The following is a 25243-nucleotide window of genomic DNA, read 5'->3' as shown; positions in this document are numbered from 1 at the left end:
TTTGGCGCGAAGGCACCTCGAGCTCTCGCATATTATAGATTTTTGCACTAATTGACCTTTGACCTCTGACCTAAGCGAAATCGGTCAATATGTCCTGAAGCAAAGTTGTAGTACTCATTGAGTACCATTAACCTGCAAAGTTTCATTCGTATCGATGCATTCACCTGATCGCTAGGGGGCCTTCAATTTTCGCCAATTTTCACGCATACCCTAATTGTAGGGGGCGCTGTGGGTAAAGTATTCCATATATCACAAAAACGGAATATATTTGATGGAGCATCACCTGTAGATCATTCGTGCCAAATTTCATAACCCTACGTGGGATAATGGCTTTTGGAATTGATTTCGCGTGAACGGTACCGATTTTGAAGGTTTTTCGGTTGTTGCTAGGGAACCAAAGCGTCCCTAGCAACCATCACAATTTCGAAAGCACGAGGTCATAAGATGCACTTACCACCCGAGTTTGGTCAAAATCCGCCCAGGTTTACTACCAATTATGCTGATGACAAACGAACAAACATCCAAACAAACAGACAGAATTACTGACAATAAGGGTCACCTATTTTGGTGACCCAACAGACAGACAGACAGGAGTGAAAACATAACCTTTGATGGCAGAGGTAATAATGTTGTTTGCTTCCACTTGATACTCTCTCTGTCTTGTGTTGGCTTAATGGTTAGGGTGGTGGGCTTGGGATCTGAGGATCCTGAGTTCAAATCCCCCTTTCCTGTTGAATTAATACCAGGTGGGGTTGACTCTGCCGGTCATCCTTCCGAGGTCGGCAAAATGAGTACCAGTTTGCTGCTATCCTGTGTTTGGGGTGGCAATCCATCCAGGATTGTGCCCAATAGCCAAGGAGACTGCTTTGGCAGCACCAACGCTCCACACAGAGTATGGTCCCAATGGATGGATTGATGGATACTCTCTGAACTTATAAATTTGTGTTTAGTGATAACCTTTTGATTTAAAAATAGAAACAAAACGTACTACTAAGTCTGAAGCAGCCATCTAAGCCAAACAACATTAAGATTGACCAAAATGCCAAAGTATTTTTTTTAGATATTAATTATTAAATGGTATTAAAAACAAACTAGTGTTTCTTTTCAAAAGGGGACAATCACATCCAGAAAGTTTTAATGCAATCCATTTAACCAATTACATATTACGTTGATTTTGGAAAGAAACTCGACTTCACTGCCAACCTGCACCCAATATTGTGTTGTCTGCTGGGTGCACATCATACTGGATACGGACCTGATAACGAAATAGACATTCTTAATTCTTCCTCTTAAGTTGGCTTTCAGGCAATAGTCATTTGAGTTTTGTGTTTTACTAGTAATCACCGTGGTCGCAAAAGTTTACCTCCTTTAAGCCTTATGATTTAATAACCTTTACTCATAAGGCAGCCAGTCTTATTGCCATGTCCAACAGATGTCACTCCTACCGACCTGGCCACTGGGTAAAGGGCTCGGGGTACAACCTATTGCTCCGGAGGTCCTAATTGACGTGCTCAGGAGACCAATACGTTCCCCGTGTGTAGTTGCGCCGTATAAGCAGTCAGACGTGACCGAGCAAGGTTACCATCCAAATGTTGACGCAAATTTACACTCCCCACTCTTCAACACAGTGTCGTATGCAAATGTATGCAAATCCAGCAATGTAATGCAAATTCATTGAATGGCAAATTCATGTTTCTTTTACCTATCTATACTAATAAGTGTGTGTGTGTGTGTGTGTGTGTGTGTGTGTGTGTGTGTGTGTGTGTGTGTGTGTCTGTCTGTGTCTTCCATAACTCAAAAACCATGAAACCGAGCAGCCTGAAACTTTGCATGCATACTCAGTGAACTCCAAGGAAGTGCAATCAGTGAAATTTGGATGTTTGTGTCAATTAAGACACCCCTTTTGAAGATGATTAACGGCCTTATTTAATTATATCCTTCATCAGGTGATCCTGGAACACCTTGCTCTCGATGGGGGTCTTAAGGCATCCTTGGTTACCTCACTGGGGACTTAATTCCACATTTTATTCAAACTGCTTAAACAATGCCTTGACTTGGAACAGGTTTATGAACGATAAAGCACTCACAATGTTTTTTTTTCCCCCACTTCCCACAGTGATATCATCGAATGCCTCATCTACATCTATGTATAATTTCAGCAATGTGTGTGTGTGTGTGTCTGTGTCTGTGACCGCTGTTTCTCGACAACCACTGGTCCGATCTTATTGAAACTTGCCAGGTATATTGCTGGGGCCCTGTGGATGTGCCTTTTCAAGGTTTGATATTAATCGGACAAGTGCTTCCCAAGTTATGGCCATTTATTTACCAACCAATGACATGACACGATGCTGCGTGGGTGTGGCTGCGTAGGCCGGTGCGCGGCCGGCCGACAATGACGTCACGGGCCGTGCTGGTTACATGGCAGCGAATGTCATGGCAAGCAAAGACAGGGAGGTAAACTTGATTTTAATTTGGATTTTAATTAACTCTGTGTGTGGAAGTGTGGTTGTCGCGAGAGTGAAGGAACTGCTTGTGTGGTTGTTGTTTCTGGCTCGCGGTTAGAAAGTTGTTTTTTTTCTGCACGTACGGCCACGCACATACGGGCACGCAGGCACGGCCACGCATGTACGGGCATGCACCTACGGGCATGCACTAGTACCAACAAATTACTGTGTACATCGCTTGTGTAAGTGCCATAGTTCTCAAATTCGGAGCTTGGAGTGATTTCAAGCATTATATGATACGATTTTCCACAATGTACTCTCGCTCTAACGAAATAGTCAAAGTATGTCATTGAAATATTTCTGAGTCCCGAGTATCGAGTCACTGGATTAAATAACTCGAAGTCTGGAGTGAAATCTGAAAGTGTGAAGAAATCGGTGATATTTAGTTAGTTTTTTTGCCATCACCAATCGCTTGCCAAGCCAGCCATTCTTTATCAACGTCTTAATTGGAGTGCTTAAGCCACTTGGCTAGCGCTCTGCAAGAAACTTTGTAACTGAACAAGATAAACATCTATACTATAACTTTTTTCGGCCATATTGAAGAATTCTTTCCTTCGAGGGCATCCTCAGGGGTGGGCTTGGAACCCGGACGGAGAGGAGAGGGGTGGGGTGGGTGGAGGTAGGGGAAGGGGTGGGATAAATGAGGGATGGGAAAAGATAGGAGGTGGGAGGGGATGTGGTGGGATGGGAGAGACAGGGGAGATGTGGGTGGAAGTTCAGAGGGACAGAGGTGGGAGGAGGAGGGAGGGGAAGGGGTCGGAGTCCGGAGGGAGGAGGGGTGGGGTTGTAGGAGGTAGGTGAAGGTGTGGGAGGAGGGATCCAGCAGTGCTCGGCAATGCTGGGTACCTTTGCGAGATTTAAACAACATAACATACATGGTTTCAGTGATTATCAGTATTCCAGGAGGATTGTTTCAGTGGCGAAAAAATAAAGTAGATAAACGGTTTTTTTGAATATCACACGACTTCAAGTAGGCCTCAGGACTTGAACCAAAGAAGTTTGTTAGGTTATAAGGACGATGGAAAAATCAATGCTTTTCCAGGACAAGTAATTCGAAAACTTTTTAGGACTCCTCCATGATCCCAAAGCTAAACAGATATTTAATAAATATGTTTACAGGAAACAAACAAAACAAAGACATGGAATGGGTATGCATAGCAAGGCCGTTAAAACTTTATTTTGTATCATTTATATCACTTTTGTGTCTCCAACGGAGTCCAAGTGAGAAAAGTAAGTTGTCGAAAGCGCTGGTTGTATTGAAAGTTTAAAAAAAAAACCTATAACTGCTGCACACTTCCCTTTGTGAGTGGTCGACCGTGAAACTTCCTTGTGGAGGTATCACCCCTCATTGTTTCACATCAATGGTATCACCCCTCACCCACTCCATCTCTCCTCTCAATAATGATGTCACGCTTGAACTTTCTTTCAAATGGAGATTCATCTCTTGTCTTGTCGTTTCGATCTTCCTTTCTTCTTTGCACGTCTGCTTGCTCGATCCTCTTTCTGTTTTTACTCCCATCCGATGAACGACTGGGTAATGCACTGGCAGCTGCATGCTCTTTGTTTGCCAAGCCGCTCCAATGCCTCGTCACTACCTCCATTAAAGAGTGTTGTAAAAATGAAGTGGACCTTTTTGGGCGAAGTGGGTGACTTTCTATGGGTTGTAAAACGTCAATCAAGTAACTAACCAGTGAACAGTCACCAACGTGATGGACAGATGAATGCGTATGTGTGTTGGAAAAGTAAAACCAGAGAGGTAAATCCAAAAACAACCGTGCAGAAATGACTAAAGTGCAGCATACTTTGGTAAAAAGTTGGAGTCGTTGATGTTTCAAATGAAAAGATATTCATTTGATCTGATGAGAAGTTTTTCTGATTTAGGACATCAGTTGCTGTTATAAGCAGTTTCCTGTGCAAGGATCACTCAGCTGGGTGGTTTAATTGTCATTGCTTTCTTTGGGAAAATTTCCGCAGGAGGAATTGAAATCGGGCAGGCAGTCGGCACAAAATGTCCTACTCTTTTCAAAAAGTGCCCTGCCATCTTTTGGATCCAAAAAAAGTGCTGGCAGATGGGACAGCCAGCTGAGCCTGCTTGCCGAACGATATCCTACTGAAAGTTGAAAACAGGTAAGACATCTCAGCTGTCAGCTCGTATAAGTCAGGTGTGATACCATTGATATTGCGGGATGCTGTGTGTATAATTTCTCAATTATTGAAGATATACTTTTCACTGATCATTTTCTTCGGACCTGTCGACGATATTAAATTGAACCAATATCTGTTTGTGGAACAATGCACACAGCATGTGTGCACACATAACCATCAATCAAGAATTGGGTTGATCATGTGATGTCTGAAGTACTTACAAACTGCTTTCAAAGTATGAGGATATAAGAGCACATGTTACAAAACTCAAAACAGACATGAGAAGCGGTATGGCAGTTTGTTGAAAGCAGCAATGTTTATCATTAAATGATAATCACTCTAAAGTTTCTACTTAATTGAGGCCAAACTGAAGCTGAAATGTCACCGAGTCGTTCTGGCTTGTGGTGGATTTACAGTTTGTTGTAGTTTTGGGTTATTCATTCATATATATATATATACAGCACTTGGACGTGTGTTTGCATTATTTGTTTGCATGGCGACAGTGGCCTGCAAAAGTATTCACCCTCCCAAATAATGCCACATTTAGGTGAATTACAAATGATGGAGAATTTATTTTTTCCAACTGAACTTTTTGTATTCATAACTGAAGAAATCAAGATGAACACTGTTATAGCTGAAAGATGTTACATGTCAGAAATAACGACAAAGAACATGTACAAAACAAAATTCACTGGTTGTAAAAGTATTCAACCCTTTATGTCAGTACTTGGTGGAAGCACCTTTTGCAGCAATAACTGCTATGAGTGTTTCTGGGTAGGTGTCTGCCAGCTTTGCACAGTGAGATGGTGAAATCATTGGCCATTCTTCACGTGAAAATTGCTCTCGTTCTACCAAGTTTGATGGGGATCATCGATGGACTGCAATCTTTAAGTGTCACCATAAATATTCAATTGGGTTCAAGTCAGTACTTTGACTGGGCCACTCAAGGACATTTATTTTCTTCTTATTCAGCCACTCTAGTATGGATTAAGTTTTGTGCTTCAGATCATTGTCCTGTTGAAATATGAATCTCCTACCCAGTTTCAGATTCATGACTGACTCGAGCAGGTTTTCATCAAGGATTTTTTTCTACATAATTTTTAATTCACCTAAATGTGGCATTATTTGGAAGGGTGAATACTTTTGCAGGCCACTGCAGCCATGCCTTCACAAATAATGCAAACCCAAACTTCACAAATAATGCAAAGCTGCAGCTTCCCTCCACTCCCACCTCGTGTTTATATGTGTACTGTACTGTCCACCAAACAGTGATGACTCCATTTACACGTCACTATCCGAAACATGGACCAACTTCTATCTTCTCATCCACACTCTCTCTTCCTCGTATGTGGTGACCTCAATTGTCATCATGCCAGTTGGTGAGGTGTGGGTACCTCTCTCACCTGTCATGGCACTTCAGCAAAAGACTTCTGTGACTCATTGGAACTGACTCAATCAGTCAACTTCCTGACCCGGATCACAACCAATGGTACTCTATCTCTTATGGATCTGATTTTGACAAATTTCCTTCAAAATATCTGCTGTTCTTCATTTGCTCAAATCGGTTCTTCTGACCATGGGCTTGTCAAAGTGGACATCTCACTGGCTGTTATCAGAGATCCACCTCAGCGCCGTCGAGTCTGACATTTCACTCAGGCCGACTGGCAGGGTCTCCAAGCAGCCATCAAACTTCTATACTGGTCTCCCATCGCTACTTTCTCCAACATCAACTCATCCTGGAAATTCTTTCAAAGAAACTTGCTCTCCCTCATGCACAGATTTATCGCCTCTCATCTTCAGTTGTCCTACCCTTCCTCCCGCCCTTGGTTCACTGAAGCTTGTGGCGAGGCAGTTGCCCTGAAACAACTTGCATTTGCCTCATGGAAAGCAAACCCAACTGAGGGTAATATCAGTTCCTTCCATAAAGCTCGGAACAAATGTGTATCTACCCTCAGGAGAACCAGAAAACAACATCTTTCTAATCTCAAGTCTGAACTCTCAAACCTCTCCCTCCTCCAAATCCTTGTGACATGTAAACAAATCGGTTTCTGGTGAAAGTTCCCCGTCCAACCCCCCCCCCCTCCCATCACCTCAAATGGCCGCACTGCTGATACCGCATGTGAAAAGGCTGAAAGCCTAAACTCGGTGTTTGCATCGAAGTCTTGTGTCCAAAACCCATGACTTTCTGTATCCACCTTACCCAGTCGCACACAACTGTCCCTGGACTCTGTGTCCTTTTGTTCTGATAAAGTGGAGAGCTTACTGTCGAACCTTGACTCAGATTCTGCAACTGGTCCAGAGGGTATCAGCCCACATGTCCAAAAAACCTGTTCCTCTGCTCTTGCTCATCTGCTCTCTCTGTTCTATTCACTCTGTCATTTGATCAAAGTCATCTGGCATCTGCTTGGAAATCAGCAAACATTACTGCCCTGCACAAAAAGGTGCAAAAACAGAGCCCTGCAACTACAGACCAATCAGCCTTATCCCCATCATCAGCAAGGTTACGGAATCAATCATCGCTTCAGACAGTAAATCCTTCCTCTTCTACAATGGCTTGATTTTCGATCATCAATTTGGTTTCAGACCAAGTCACTCTACCCTGGATGTGCTGCTTCTGCTCTCCCAACAATGGATGGAGGTACTCAATGCCGGACATGAAATCAGAGCCGTATCCCTGGACATATCGTGTGCTTTTGACATGGTCTGGCACCCTGCCGTGCTCACCAAACACTCTTCCTATGGTATCCAAGGCCATCTCCACTCATGGCTCGCTGAATTCCTCTCCTGTCGCAGCCAACAAGTGGTCCTTAATGGAGTTCTTTCATCCCCTCTTCTTGTCCAGGCAGGAGTTCCTCAAGGCAGCGTTCTGGGCCCTGTTCTTTTTCTGGTTTTTATCAGTAATCTCTTCGACTCTCTGGAAAATCCTCTATCTCTTTGCTGATGACTCCACCATCTGCTGTACCATCTGCCATCCCTCAGACCGGCAAGCAGCAGCGTCTTCGCTTTCTGTAGATCTGGGTAAAATCACAAACTGGTCCAACACGTGGAACATGTCTTTCAATTCTGACAAATCTCACACTCTCACTATGTCTCTCCAAAAGGACAATTTTGAACCCCCCCATCTACTTTCTCAACAATCCTCTGGAAGAAGTCCTTTCTTTCAAGCTTCTGGGTCTCACTGTCTGCCATGATCTTTCCTGGGAAAGCTACATTTCCAACCTGGTCTCCAAAGCCAGTCACCAACTGGGAATCCTCCATCGTGCAAAGTCCTTCCTCAGCCCACCTGAGCTCCTGTCTACATACAAAGCTTTTGTCCACAGCCTGATGGAGTACTGCTCTCCACTCTGGGCTGGTGCTCCTGCCTCTCACCTTTCTCGGCTTCACGTAGTGGAAACCAAGGCATTTCGGATCATTGGTATCTCCCATGATGAGGCCGCGTCTTTGGGACTCTCACTCTCTCACCACAGGCAGGTCGGTGGTCTGTCTGTCTTTTACCATCTCCTCTCCAGTCTCACACCCCCAAGCTTTGTCTGCGATTTGTCCCCACCATATTTCTGCAGGGCACTCAAGGACTGCCAACAACCCCCTTCTGGTAAAACTACCAAAATCACGAATCACTGCTCACCTTCACCCTTTCATTCCTATTTTTCCCTGCAATTGGAATAAACTCCCTCACTCTGTTCAATCCCATTCTTCCCTCCAGGTCTATAAAACAGCTGTTCACCACTATCTCTTGTCTTCATCCAAAATCTTGATCTTTTCTACCCCATTAATCCACCCCAAACCCACCTCCTTCAAATTCCCTGATTTCCTTCCTGAAGATCCCTGTAGTGTCCATCTTGTATACACCATGTTCCCCACCCCATCCCTCTCCCTTCCACAGATCTCCTAATGTCTCTGTTCCTCACTGTTTTGTCATTCCTACGCCTCTCATCTCATGCTCCCCCTTGCTGTGTGTGATGTGTTTGCTCTCATATATACGAGCCTTGACAAGGTGTATAAAAAAAGAGAATTCTCCTGTACTTTGCACCATCCATTGTCCCTTCTGTCCTGACAAGCTTGCCAGTCCCTGCTGATGAAAAGCAGTCCCATAACATGATGCTGCCACCACCATGCTTGACAGGAAGGATGGTGTTGACGGGGTGATGTGCAGTGTTAGGCTTGCACCAGACATAATGCTTTGAATTTAGATCAAAACGTTCAATTTTTGTCTCGTCTGATCAGAAAACGTTTCTCGACATCCCTACAGTGTCATTGAGTGGCTTTTTCACAAACACTGTACGAGCTTTTAAATGCGTCTTTTTCAGTAATGGCTTCTTTTTTGTCACCTGCCCATAAAGGCCAGCTTTGTGAAGGGAATGGGATATTGTTGATTGATGATCACTGACTCCTATCTCTGACATAGAGCCTTGCAGATCTTTTAAAGTCATTGTTGGATCTACATTGACATCCCGAACCAGTTTTCTGCTTGCCCGGCTGCTGAGTTTGGATGGGCTACCTGATCTGGAGAGAGTCTAAGGGGTATGATATGTCTGCCACTTCTTAATGATGGATTTCACTGTACTCAAATGGATAATGCGTGACTGAAATCTTATAACCCTCTCCTGAACGGTGCTTCTCAACCACTTTATGTCTGATTTCTTTTGACAGCTCCTTGGTCTACATGTTTTTCTTGTTGGTTGACCAAATGAGTTTCACTTTAAAACTCCTAAGATAAGTGGGGGAGCTTATTTTTTATTTTTAACCTTTCGTATTATTATTATTTTTTTGATTTGGGATTAATTAGGCAAAGGGTTTGAATACTTATGTAACTAAGAATCATCTGATTTTCTCTGTTAATCGAACTTATTCACATTTTATCTGCATTTTTTTTAGCTTTATCACTGGAGTAGTTTGTGAAGACGATATCCAGCGGCTCACATAACTGGTACTCAGGTACTCGTGCGTGATAAAAAAAACACTAAATGCATATTTCAAAGATACTCAGAAAGCTTAAAAGCATACCAGCACAATAGAGGCTTTTCATGGAAGGTTCTAATCTTGTGTAGATAAGATTCTTCCGTGATAATTTTGGTATACTGTGATTTCAAAATTGAAGTGTACAAAATTAAGTTTATAAATTATAACATTGTACGTTATATTATAACTAAACTTGTTACTTATAAGATTAAAAAAAGATAGTTTTGAGGAGAATACACAAGCAAAGAGGAAGAAGAGGGGGTTTCTCAGCTCGTGTTGGGAAGATTCTTCCGTGGTAATTCTCGCAATTGATTTACAGTGATTTCAAAATTTAAATGCACAAAATTGTTTATAAATTAAAATAATATAATTTATAAGTGATATTGTAAGTTTATAACTTTTAAAATTAAATAGAAAAATAGATCAAAGGAGAACGCATGAGCGAAGAGGAAGACGAGGAGGCCCAGGAGCATCCACAACGAAAAAAGAGTGGTCTGCGAGTGTCTTGTCTGGAGTGGATGTTCTGAGAGAGTGCACTTACAGAGGAATGAGATACATACAAAGCTTAGAGGCACATTAAAAATCAGTGGTGGTTGGGACAGCAGGCGAGCGTGCTCGAAGCTGACAATTTTTTTTTTTTGTGAGTACCAAACCATTTATGTTGGTCCTCAATGGAGAACTTAATTAAAAAAAAAATGTGTGAACCCCTGTCTAGATAGTAAGTTTGATTTGAAAGAGTCATGAAATAAGCTCAGCAGATGGCATCAAAATGTGAAAACGTTGGAGGGGCCTTAATACTTTTGCAAGCCACTCCCACTTCTCAGTTACTTCGGATATGCTGCTGATGCAATTCCCCCTCCTGTAACCCCAGAAATATATGAAAAATTCCCAGCGCACCAGGATGCAATGTTTTACTCTTTTTGAATAATATCTTGCACCATGAGATCTTTCACAATCACCAGCGAATGTCATTGGACAGGACAATCAACATTAAGTTCCCTCAGAAGGGTGGTATGCCAATTGATGTAATGCCTGACCTGTGAATAACCAGGGTGAAGTTGACAACCACTCCGGAAATTGAACTCACATGACAGTTCAAAGATCAGTACGCAACCTCCAATTGCGGTTTGAGAAACACTTGGTCAGTAAACATATAATAATTTGAGAAAACTCGAAGCAACTCATGCAATCCAAGCTACATCGTATTAAAGTTTTGATATATATATATATATATATATATATATATATATATATATATATATATATATATATATATATATGTTGTTGTTCTTCTTTTGGCTGCTCCCCTTAGGGGTCACCACAGCGGATCATCCGTTATGATCCAGATACTGATTTGGAACAGGTTTTACGCCGGATGCACTTCCTGGCGCAACCCTGGTCGCCTCTTACGACACAGGGATAAGGATTGGGTTTCGCCATGATTCCGGGCTGCCCTACACCCTTTCATAGCGCGGCCCAGTGCAGAGCGCCCGTCATCAAGCAATCTTCCAACCCAAGCCTCCGAGTAGCCAGATTGCAGGCACACGCCACTACGCCCGGTGTATATATTTATATAATGTATACACACACACACACACACACACACACACACACACACACACACACACACACACACACACACACACACACACACACACACACACACACACACACACACACAGTGAGTCAGAAGTTGTGCCCAATGTCTGTCAGTTGATTATTTGTTTGTCATTTGTATTACAGTGTACAAGTAGGTTGAAATAAATGAATGACATGTTTACCTAACCATTTATTCAAGAAAAAATTATTACGGAACTGTACCAAGCTGTTTTACTTGCAATTTTCAAAGTGCCCTCCCTTGTGATCAATGCACAATTGCAGCCGAACAGGCACAGAGCGGCACACACGTCTGCAGAGTTCGATATCAATTTCCTCAAACTTTGCAGTGATTTGTGCCATCAATTCCTGAATGGTACGAGGCTTTTCACGATAAACAAGGTCTTTCATGAGCCCCCAAAGGAAGAAATCTGGAGGTGTAAGTTCTAGGGAGCGTGCCGGCCACTCGATCGGACCGCGGCAGCCGATCCACTTTCTGGGAAAGTTTTCATCAAGCCACTTACGAACATAACGTCCATAATGAGGTGGAGCTCCATCATGCTGGAAATAACAGTCTTGATCTTGTACGCTGGGCCAAAAAAAGGTTTGCAGCATATCCAGGTAAATTTCTGCAGTGACAGGTCCCTCAAAGAAATAGGATCCAATTATCCCTAATGGAGATATGGCTGCCCAAACTGTCACTCCTGGTAAATTTACCTCCTTCTCAACTGTCACTCTTGGGTTATTCGCAGCCCACTAGACACAATTGTGTCTGTTAATTGTGCCATGAAGCGTAAAACATGCCTCATTTGACCACCAGATGTTGTCTAGCATTGTGTCCTCTTCGTGAAGTTTAGCTAAGAACTCTTCACAAAATTGAAGATGGCGGTCATCATCTCCATCATGAAGGGCATGCCACAAGTGTGGAATGTAAGGTTTCCATTTTTTCTGGTGAAGGATATGGATAACACTTGATTGGCTCACTTCCAACTCTGCAGATAAACGGCGAGTTGACTTTTGCGGACTTTGTTCCAGTCTTCTGATGGCTTCTTCAGCCTTAGCTACATTCGTTGCCGTTTTTGGACGACCGGACTTCTTTGCAGTGGCTACCGACCCTGTTGCTTCAAATTTCTCAACAATCAATCATATGTTTCTTCCCTGAGGTGGGTTAATATCGAATTCCTGTGCCAAACGGCGTGTTGCCATCATTGGTTGTTCATTACATTTGTAGTGGTGTTTCATGGCTGCAATGCATTGATTCATTGAAAGGTAATTCATGGTTCAATTTGGTACGAATTCATTAACTTTCCAAACTCGCAGCAGTAACCTGCAAAACAAAATCAAAAATAAATAAATTACGAACATTAATAATCTGCAAGATAATTATTACCAACATGACTTCCCAGAAAGAATGTGACAGCCGAAAAAACAGAAATCGGGCGCTACTTTTGACTCGCCCTGTATGTATGTATGTATGTATGTATGTATGTATGTATGTGTATATATATATATATATATATATATATATATATATATATGTATATATGTGTGTGTATAATATATATACATGCAAATACATATATCAATATATGTTTTTTAATATATATGTGTGTGTATATACCGCTATAAAAAACCATGAAAACACCCATGAAAAACCGCTAACACACTCTTAAAAAAAAAAATAAAAAAATCCACGGATATGCTCACAACAATATGAAAATAAACACACAAATACGCCTGCAAAAATGCGAAAAAACCCACCAATATGGCCACAACAATGCAAAAACCCCATAAATATGCCTGCAAAAATGCGAAAAAACTGCGAATGCATGCACCAAAACGTGAAAACCCAACAAATACACCTGCAAAAACACAAAAAAACCCCACCAATATGCCCGCACCAATGCAAAAAAGCCACAAATACACCTGTAAAAATGCAAAAAAAACACCACCAGTATGCTCGCAACAATGTAAGAAACCCCACAAATATGCCTTCAAAAACGCGAAAATAACTGCTAATATGCCCACAAAAAACGTGAAAAAACCATGCGAATATGCCTGCAAAAATATAAAAATAACCGCGAATATGCCTGCAAAAACACCAAAAAACCTCACGAATACACCAACAATACGAAAAAAACCACAAATACACCTGCAAAATTGCGAAAAAAAACCATGAATATGCCCAGAAAAACGTGAAAAAAATGAAGAATATGCCTGCAAAAATGCAAAAATAACCAGGAATATACTTACAAAAACGTGAAAAAAAACCTCGTATATGCTTGCAAAACACAAGAAAACAAAAACCATGAATACGCCCGCAACAATGCGAAAAAAACACATATACGCCTGTAGAAACTCAAAAATAATTGCGAATATGCCCACAAAAACATGAAAAAAACCAATGAATATGCCTATAAAAATGCAAAAACAACCACAAATACGCTCACAAAACGTGAAAAAAACCTGCCAATATGCCTGCAAAAAAACGAAAAAAAACCACACAAATATATCCACAACAATGCCAAATAAAATCACAAATACGCCTGTAAAAACGTGAAAAAATGACGAATATGCTTGCAAAAACAAAAACCACAAATACGCCCGCAACAATGTGAAAAAAACCCCACAAATACACCTGCAGAAACGCAAAAATAATCGCGAATATGACCACAAAAACGTGAAAAAAATCCAGGAATATGCCTGTGAAAATGCAAAAACAACCACGAATACGCTCACATAACGAGAAAAAACCCGCCAATATGCCGGCAAAAACACAAAAAACCCCCATGAATACACCTGTAACAATGCGAAAAAACCCCACAAATACACCCGCAAAAAACGGAAAAAAATCGCGAATACGCCCACAAAAACATGAAAAATCCATGAATATGTTTGCAAAATGCAAAAATAACAAGGAATACGCTCACAAAACCCCCAAAACTCCATGAATACGCCCACAACAATGTGAAAAAACCACACATATGCCTGTAAAAACGCGAAAAAAAAATCGCGAATATTCCCACAAAAACATGAAAAAAGTGGTGAATATGCCTGCAAAAATACAAACATAACCAGGATTACAAACACAAAAATGCGAAAAAACCAATGAATATGCCTGCAAAAATGCAAAATAGATCCAGGAATATACCCACAAAAACGTGAAAAAACCACGAATATGCCTGCTAAAACACAAAAATAACCACAAATACGCTCAAAAAAAACCGCGAAAAAACCCTGAATACACCCACAAAAACGTTAAAAAAAACCCCATGAATATGTCTGCAAAAATGTAAAAAGAACCAGGAATATGCCCACAAAAATGTGAAAAAAACCACGAGTATGCCCACAAAATTGTGAAAAGAAACATGAATATGTCTGTAAAAACGTGAAAATTACCACTAATATGCCCACAAAAATGTAAACAAACCCATAAATATGCCTGCAAAAACATAAAAATTATCAGGAATACGCCCACAAAAAACGTGAAAAAACCCACGAATATGCCTGCAAAAATGCAAAAATTACCAGGAATATGCCCACAAAAATGTGAAAAAACCCACGAATATGCCTGCAAAAATGCAAAAAAGATCCATGAATATACCCACAAAAACGTTTAAAAAACCTCACGAATATGTCTGCAAAAATGTAAAAAGAACCAGGAATATGCCCACAAAAATGTGAAAACACCGCGAATATGCCCACAAAATTGTGAAAACAAACACGAATATGCCCATAAAAACGTGAAAATAACCACTAATATGCCCACAAAAACGTGAACAAACCCATCAATATGCCTGCAAAAACGTGAAAATAACCACGAATATGCCTGCAAAAACACAAAAATAACCACAAAACGTGAAAAAAAACCCTGAATACACCCACAAAAACGTTTTAAAAAAAACCCCACGAATATGTCTGCAAAAATGTAAAAAGAACCAGGAATATGCCCGTAAAAACGTGAAAATAACCAAGAAAGTGTCCACAAAACGTGAAAAAAACCATGAATATAAATGCAAAAATAATCAGGCATACGCCCACAAAAACGTGAAAAAGCCATGAATTTGCCCACAAAAACGTGAAAATAACCACGAATATGCCTGCAAAAACACAAAAATAACCACAAAAACGCGAAAAAACCCCGAATACACCCACAAAAACGTGAAAACACCCCACGAATATATCTGCAAAAATGTAAAAAGAACCAGGAATACGCCCATAAAAACGTGAAAATAACCAAGAATATGCCCACAAAAACATGAAAAAAAACATGAATATGCCTGCAAAAATGAAAAAATAATCAGGAATACGCCCAGAAAAACGTGAAAAAAACCATGAATATGCCCACAAAAACGTGAAAAAAACCATGAATATGCCCACAAAAACGTGAAAACAACCACGAATATGCCCACAAAAAGGTGAAAAACCCACGAATATGCTTGCAAAAATGCAAGAGTAACCAGGAATCCGCCCACAAAAATGTGAAAAAACCACGAATATACCTGGACAAACACAAAAATAACCAGGAATCCACCCACAAAAACGTGAAAAAAACTGTGAATATGCCTGCAAAAATATCCAGGAATCCACCCACAAAAACGTGAAAAAAAACCACGAATATGCTTGGACAAACACAGAAATAACCAGGAATCCGCCCACAAAAACTTGACAAAACTGTGAATATGCCTGCAAAAATGCAAAAATAACAAGGAATCCGCCCAAAAAAACTTGAAAAAACCGCGAATATGCCCGGACAAACACAAAAATAACCAGGAATCCGCCCACAAAAACGTGACAAAAACGCGAATATGCCTGCAAAAATATCCAGGAATCCACCCACAAAAACGTGAAAAAAAACCACGAATATGCCTGGACAAACACAAAAATTATCAGGAATACGCCCACAAAAAACGTGAAAAAACCCACGAATATGCCTGCAAAAATGCAAAAAAGATCCATGAATATACCCACAAAAACGTTTAAAAAACCTCACCAATATGTCTGCAAAAATATAAAAAGAACCAGGAATATGCCCACAAAAATGTGAAAACACCGCGAATATGCCCATAAACTTGTGAAAACAAACACGCATATGCCCATAAACTTGTGAAAACAAACACGAATATGCCCATAAAAACGTGAAAATAACCACTCATATGCCCACAAAAACGTGAACAAACCCATCAATATGCCTGCAAAAACGTGAAAATAACCACGAATATGCCTGCAAAAACACAAAAATAACCACAAAACGTGAAAAAAAACCCTGAATACACCCACAAAAACGTTTTAAAAAAACCCCACGAATATGTCTGCAAAAATGTAAAAAGAACCAGGAATATGCCCGTAAAAACGTGAAAATAACCAAGAAAGTGTCCACAAAACGTGAAAAAAAACCATGAATATAAATGCAAAAATAATCAGGCATACGCCCACAAAAACATGAAAAAGCCATGAATTTGCCCACAAAAACGTGAAAATAACCACGAATATGCCTGCAAAAACACAAAAATAACCACAAAAACGCGAAAAAACCCCGAACACACCCACAAAAACGTGAAAACACCCCACGAATATATCTGCAAAAATGTAAAAAGAACCAGGAATACGCCCATAAAAACGTGAAAATAACCAAGAATATGGCCACAAAAACATGAAAAAAACCATGAATATGCCTGCAAAAATGAAAAAATAATCAGGAATACGCCCACAAAAACGTGAAAAAAACCATGAATATGCCCACAAAAATGTGAAAACAACCACGAATATGCCCACAAAAAGGTGAAAAACCCACGAATATGCTTGCAAAAATGCAAGAGTAACCAGGAATCCGCCCACAAAAATGTGAAAAAACCACGAATATACCTGGACAAACACAAAAATAACCAGGAATCCACCCACAAAAACGTGAAAAAAACTGTGAATATGCCTGCAAAAATATCCAGGAATCCACCCACAAAAACGTGAAAAAAAACCACGAATATGCCTGGACAAACACAGAAATAACCAGGAATCCGCCCACAAAAACTTGACAAAACTGTGAATATGCCTGCAAAAATGCAAAAATAACAAGGAATCTGCCCACAAAAACGTGAAGAAAACACGAATATGCCTGGACAAACACAAAAATAACCACGAATACGCCCACAAAAACTGAAAAAACCGCGAATATGCCCACAAAAACGTGAATAAACCGCGAATATGCCCGCAAAAACGTGAAAATAACCACGAATATGCCCACAAAAACGTGAAAAGAAACCATGAATAGGCCTGCAAAAATGCAAAAATCATCAGGAATACGCCCACAAAAACGTGAAAAAAAACGCGAATACGCCTGGACAAACACAAAAATAACCAGGAATCTGCCCACAAAAACGTGAAAAAACCCACGGATATGCCTGCAAAAATGCAAGAATAACCAGGAATCCGCCCACAAAAATGTGAAAAAACCACGAATATACCTGGACAAACAAAAATAACCAGGGATCCACCCACAAAAACGTGAAAAAAACTGCGAATATGTCTGCAAAAATGCAAAAATATCCAGGAATCCACCCACAAAAATGTGAAAAAAAACTCACGAATATGTCTGGACAAACATAGAAATAACAAGGAATCCGCCCACAAAAAACGTGAAATACACGACGAATATGCCTGGACAAACACAAAAATAACCAGGAATCCACCCACAAAAACGTGAAAAAACTGCAAAAATGCAAAAATAACCAGGAATCCACCCACAAAAACGTGAAATACATCACGAATATGCCTGGACAAACACAAAAATAACCAGGAATCCGCCCACAAAACTGCAAAAATGCAAAAAAAAACAAACAGGAAACCACACACAAAAACGTGAAATACACCACGAACATGCCTGGACAAACACAAAAATAACCAGGAATCCGCCCACAAAACGTGACAAAACCACGAATATGCCTGGACAAACACAGAAATAACCAGGAATCCGCCCACAAAAACGTGAAAAAAACCACGAATATGCCTAGACAAATACAGAAATAACCAGGAATCCGCCCACAAGAACGTGACAAAACTGCGAATATGCCTGCAAAAATAACAAGGAATCCGCCCACAAAAACTTGAAAAAACTGCGAATATGCCTGGACAAACACAAAAATAACAGGAATCCGCCCACAAAAACGTAACAAAACCACGGATATGCCTGGAAAAACACAAAAATAACCACGAATACGCCCACAAAAACTGAAAAAACCGCGAATATGCCCACAAAAACGTGAATAAACCGCGAATATGCCCGCATAAACATGAAAATAACCAAGAATATGCCCACAAAAACGTGAAAAGAAACCATGAATATGCCTGCAAAAATGCAAAAATAATCAGGCATACGCCCACAAAAACGTGAAAAAAACCGCGAATATGCCCACAAAAACGTGAAGAAACCGCGAATATGCCCGCATAAACGTGAAGAAACCGCGAATATGCCCACAAAAACGTGAAAAGAAACCATGAATATGCCTACAAAAATGCAAAAATAATCAGGAATACGCCCACAAAAACATGAAAAAACCATGAATATGCCCACAAAAACGTGAAAAAAACCATGAATACACCTGCAAAAATGCAAAAATAACCAGGAATCCACCTACAAAAACGTGAAAAAACTGCGAATACGCCTGGACAAACACAAAAATAACCACGAATACGCCTACAAAAACGTAAAAAAAACCGTGAATATGCCCACAAAAACGTGAAGAAACTGCGAATCTTCTTCTTCTTCTTCTTCTTCTTATTCTTCTTCTTCTTCTTCTTCTTTCGGCTGCTCCCGTTAGGGGTCGCCACAGCGGATCATCCATATGATCCGCATAGTGATTTGGCACATGTTTTATGCCGGATGCCCTTCCTGACGCAACCCTGGTCGCCTCTTACGACACAGGGATATGGTACACCTATTTTAACCGGGGTATACACCGGCCCACTACACTGGTACTCATTTCGCCGACCTCGGAAGGATGACAGGCTGAGTCAACCCCCTGGTGTATTAATTCAGTGGCCCAACGGGGCTTGAACTCAGGACCTTTTGGATCCCAAGCCGCTGCCCTAACCACTGCGCCAACACCAGGCTTGTGAAGAAACCGCGAATATGCCCGCAAAACGTGAAAATAACCAAGAATATGCCCACAAGAACGTGAAAAAAACCATGAATATGCCTGCAAAAATGCAAAAATAATCACGGATAAGCCCACAAAAACGTGAAATACACCACGCATATGCCTGGACAAACACAAAAATAACCAGGAATCCGCCCACAAAAACGTGACAAAACCGCGAATATGCCTTGACAAACAAAAATAACCACGAATACGCCTACAAAAACGTAAAAAAAACTGTGAATATGCCCACAAAAACGTGAAGAAACCGCAAATATGCCCGCAAGAACGTGAAAAAAACCATGAATATGCCTGCAAAAATGCAAAAATAATCAGGGATACGCCCACAAAAACGTGAAAAAAACCGCGAATATGCCCACAAAAACGTGAAGAAACCGCGAATATGCCCACAAAAACGTGAAAAGAAACCATGAATATGCCTACAAAAATGCAAAAATAATCAGGAATACGCCCACAAAAACATGAAAAAACCATGAATATGCCCACAAAAACGTGAAAAAAACCATGAATACACCTGCAAAAATGCAAAAATAACCAGGAATCCACCTACAAAAACGTGAAAAAACTGCGAATACGCCTGGACAAACACAAAAATAACCACGAATACGCCTACAAAAACGTAAAAAAAACCGTGAATATGCCCACAAAAACGTGAAGAAACTGCGAATCTTCTTCTTCTTCTTCTTCTTCTTCTTCTTCTTCTTTCGGCTGCTCCCGTTAGGGGTCGCCACAGCGGATCATCCATATGATCCGCATAGTGATTTGGCACATGTTTTATGCCGGATGCCCTTCCTGACGCAACCCTGGTCGCCTCTTACGACACAGGGATATGGTACACCTATTTTAACCGGGGTATACACCGGCCCACTACACTGGTACTCATTTCGCCGACCTCGGAAGGATGACAGGCTGAGTCAACCCCCTGGTGTATTAATTCAGTGGCCCAACGGGGCTTGAACTCAGGACCTTTTGGATCCCAAGCCGCTGCCCTAACCACTGCGCCAACACCAGGCTTGTGAAGAAACCGCGAATATGCCCGCAAAACGTGAAAATAACCAAGAATATGCCCACAAGAACGTGAAAAAAACCATGAATATGCCTGCAAAAATGCAAAAATAATCACGGATAAGCCCACAAAAACGTGAAATACACCACGCATATGCCTGGACAAACACAAAAATAACCAGGAATCCGCCCACAAAAACGTGACAAAACCGCGAATATGCCTTGACAAACAAAAATAACCACGAATACGCCTACAAAAACGTAAAAAAAACTGTGAATATGCCCACAAAAACGTGAAGAAACCGCAAATATGCCCGCAAGAACGTGAAAAAAACCATGAATATGCCTGCAAAAATGCAAAAATAATCAGGGATACGCCCACAAAAACGTGAAAAAAAAAACCGTGAATATGCCCACAAAAATGTGAAAAAAAACACACGAATATGCCCACAAACTGTGAAAAAACACTCGCAAAAATGCTGAAAATGCAAAAAAAGCAAAAAAAAAACAACTTGAATACGCGAAGCACAAGATCGCGAATGTCGAAGCAGGTCGCATTTTATAAACCACAAATATGCGGGGTCCACGAATATCGAATTCATGAATAGTGGGGTCTGACAGTACCTAGGTATTGTAAATTAATTTAGCATGTTCACAAAAATGGAGTGGTGAAAAAATATACTTGATAGAAATCAGTGTTGTGTGAAACTTGGTTTAACAGACACTCTTTTACTTTGTTTTGTTTTACAGACACAGTGAAACTTTGTTTTACAGACACTTCATATTGAACATTTTCTTTATATTCCCAAACCAGATTGTTCACTCAACCCGTCTTACACTTTGATACAACTACTACTACAACTACTATTACTACGACTTCGAGTTGCCACGTATTTTCACTGCTCCTCGAGTTGTTTAAACTATTCATCATTATAGTCATACTACTCTGGTTCTATTAGTATTTTGTTTTTTGTTTTTTGCTTAATGACCCTTTACCGTGCTAAATACCACAAGATTGTGAATGAGCTGAGTATTGTTTGCTTCAAATGAGTTTCTTTAAAAAACATGCTTTTCAACGTTTGGTTTGCTTTCTTAAAATCGTGTTTTTTTGAAACATTTGTTTTCCTTCAGGTTAATTACACTGTCCTTTATTTCGTGAGCAGTTTTGTTTGTAAAAGATATGTCCAGTTATGATAAACATGCCTATGAATCGTGAATGGGCTGGAGTTGCTGCGAGCCATTCTGGCCAAGCAAGTGTGAGCAGCTCTACACATCCATTTAAGGCGTTGACCAGGAAGCATGGAGTGAGATGTGAGATGGGACAAGCTATCCAAATGGAAGCATATGTAAAGGCAATGGCTAATGATGTTGGCCCATCAACAATAGTTGCTGCCTTGAAAATGTATGGAAGGGCCGTGTTCTTCCTCAAATCCGAAGCTGAAGCAAATAAGGCGATACAGAAAGGGATTGTTGTGGGAGGATTATTTGTACAAGTTGAACCGCTCTCGAGTATTGATACATGGATTACCTTGTCCAACATACCTCCTTTCATGGCCGATAATGTAGTTTTGCCTTTCCTGGAGCGATTGGGAGTGCTAAGATCACCTATCAGGCCTGTGACTGTGTCTCAACGTTATCGTGAACCTGCCTTACGTCATGTCCTGCCTTTCAAAAGACAGGTCTCAATAGAGTTGAGAAATGACGCGGAATGTGAGGGATCCTTTGTTATTTCTTTTCAAGGGAAGAGTTACAAGATATTTTATTTGACTAATAAGCCTTGTTGTTTTGTATGTAAGGCAAAAGATCACATGAGAGCAGACTGCCCTATGATCATAGAATAAGTATCTTGTCCTCGGTACCATGACAAGCCGAAGGAAAAGACAAGTGTCATTCCAGAAGCTTTTGTCTTATCTTCTCATCCTGGCCCTTCTTTTGCTGAAGATCAATGGCAGACAGTGAGGGTAGGGAAGGGGAAGAGAGCACAGAAGAGAATATCAGAACCAGAAGACAAACGAACTGCTGATCGAACTGACGATGAAGACATAGCTGACAAGGACTTGAAGCGATCCGCAAGGTCAAGTGCTTTGGAGGAGACAGAAATTGTGACCCAATTGGTGCAAATGGAAGATGAGGAAGATGCTGTTCCTGAAGTTACAGATCATGGGAAGTCTTTGCTGCCAGATGCACCCAAAGACCTGTTGATGAAGTGAACAGGAAGATGGATCATCCATGAACAAGCCTGGCATGGTCATGAAGAATGATTCTGTGGCATCTTCTGACCTGTCAGAGCCAAATGAAACCGAGATGTCTGTCACTAACACAGTACATCCAGACAAACCAACAACAACTGAAATGAGGATTCATCATAATTCAATGATTGATGCATCCAAGGCAGCAGTTCTGCATGAAAGGTCCGCCACTAAAGCATCAAAAGATACTGTGGAACCCCTTCTTGTTGTGACAGACAGGCAGAAGTCTTGCAAGCGACAAAGGCATTACCTGCACTGACTGAGGTCACGAGTGCTGCCACAACGTCCACAGTAGATGTAGACAGCGAAGTCGAGCACAGTTCTACCGTAGTACTTCAAACAGATGATCTCCCTGTCCCTACCATCAAAGCGTCTCCAATCCCTATAGTTTTGCCAAGCGGTGAAGCAAGGACTGCTTCGTTAATACCAACGGAGTGTTCATCTGTGTCACCAAGAGAAGGTGCAAAGTCAGTTTTAAGTGATGACAAGATAGAAGTTTTGTCATACATTGCAGATGTACCAAAGCAGAAAGACCCTGAGCTCCCAGACAGTGAAGATGAGGAGAGCATCGGTGACTGAGAAGGGGATCAAGGATCATTAACGGATATTAAATCGGAACTGCCCCCAGGGCATCATTCATGTATTCCTGGCCATGAAATATTAGAGTTTCTTGAGCAAAGTTTGCACAGTCGGAAGAAAGTTGAAACTGCTCTAAAGGGGTGGAAAGACTGCAAAACATTTGTGCATTCCCTGTATATACTGAGGAGAGATGGACAAAAAAGCAAGACTTCAGGTTCGGCTGAGCAAGTCAGAGTCAGGAAGTTTCTTACAAAGTTGCTAAGTTATGGGGCTAAGCATGAGTTGGCTTAGACTGTGTTTCTCCTTCTATAACTCTCATTATATGTAATGACAGCATTATGTTTTCGCCTGGGATCACTGAATGTTAATGGGTGTAAAGATGCATTTCATTTTCACCAAGTACTGTAATTCTATTTAAAGGAGAAACTTAGAGTAGCATTTCTACAGAAGACCCACACAACCCAAAAGGCTGCCTTCAATGGGAAAATCATGGATCCATCTTGCGGAGTGGCTATCCTCTTTTCGCCAAGTGTGAAACCTGAAATACTTGTTGGAAATGAAGTCAGTTTGGGTCGTTTGTTACATGTAAAGGTAAGGCTTGAAGATTTTGTTGTTAACTTCGTCAACATTTATGCACCATGTTTCGGAGCTGCAAGGGTGCGGTTCTTTGATCACATGTGGAGATTCATGTTCACCTTGCCTGACGAAGAGTGTGTGATTCTTGGAGGGGATTTTAATTTCACTCTCAATCCCTCCCTAGATAGAGTGGGTAAAGAACTGCACAGTCCTTCTGCTAAAGCATTACAACAAGTGGCAACACTGTTCAACCTGAGAGACATTTGGCGTGTACAGCACCCCACAGATAAATCATTTACTTACACTAGTATCAGGGGTGGTAATATCTCGCAATCCCGACTAAACCGATTTTACTTGTCTCACCGTTGGTGTAGGAGTGTAAGTTGCTCCGGTATAAAATTTTCACATTTTGCAGAACATAATTTGACCTGGATTAAGCTTTCCCTGGCTGAGGCAAGGCATGGCACTGGGTTTTGGCATCTCACCAATGCCTTAGTCAAGGATGTAGCTCTATTGTTTAACTTTAGCTACTTTTGGCAAGCCTGGAGGGATAGAAAAGGAGATTTTTGATCACTTGGGCTCTGGTGGGATGTTGGGAAAGCATGACTGAAATTGATTCGCCAGGAATACTCACATGGATCGAGCAGAGCAATTGGAGTAGAAATTGCGAAGCTCAAAGAGGAGTTGTTGCATGTTGAGAGTCGCCTGACCATGCTCACCCCTGCTGAATTGTGTGCTTATGAGGAAAAGAAGAGCACCCTCAAAGCATGTAGTTGCATTAAGGCATGAGGAGTATTCGTTCGCTCTCAGTTGCAGTTTCTTATTGAGGATGAATATGCCCTGAGTTATCTCAAAACTTTGGAAAAGCGCAAAGGTCGACTTAGGATGATATCCAGTGTTCTGGCAGAAGATGGCTCCTTGCTCAATGATCCTGAGCATGTTCATGAACGAATTTGAGGTTTTTATGCTTTACTCTACTTGGGTAAGAAGGTGGATGCGGATGCTTGTGGAACGGCCTCCATGAAGCGACTCCAGAATACAGAGAGTGACTAGAAGTTCCATTTTCTCTGGAAGAATTAACAATTGCTCTGCATAGCCTGTTGCTGGATAAGTCCCCTGGAGTGGATGACTTGTCTTGTGAATTTCACACCAAAGTATGGGATTTGATAGGACTTGACTACCTAAGTACAGCTCAGGAAGCATGTGATACAGGCCAAATGCCACTGTCTTGGAAGTGAGCAACCTTGGCTTTTATTCCTCAGGAGAGTGACTTAAGAGACATAAGGAACTATCGGTCAGTGTCTCTGTTGTGCGTGGACTACAAAATCATGGCAAAAATGCTGTCAAATCATCTGGGACTGGTGTTACCAAAAGTAATCAGCCCTGAACAGTCATACGTCATCCCTGGTTAGAGATGTAATACAGTATGTGGACAAGACTCAGACTCAAGTTGGATTCCTTTCCTTGGATCAAGATA

The sequence above is a fragment of the Eptatretus burgeri genome, chromosome 1, assembly GCF_056783735.1.
Source record: "Eptatretus burgeri isolate ZD-2024b chromosome 1, Ebu_testis_v1, whole genome shotgun sequence".
Taxonomy (NCBI): domain Eukaryota; kingdom Metazoa; phylum Chordata; class Myxini; order Myxiniformes; family Myxinidae; genus Eptatretus; species Eptatretus burgeri.
This window is presented reverse-complemented; position numbering follows the sequence as displayed.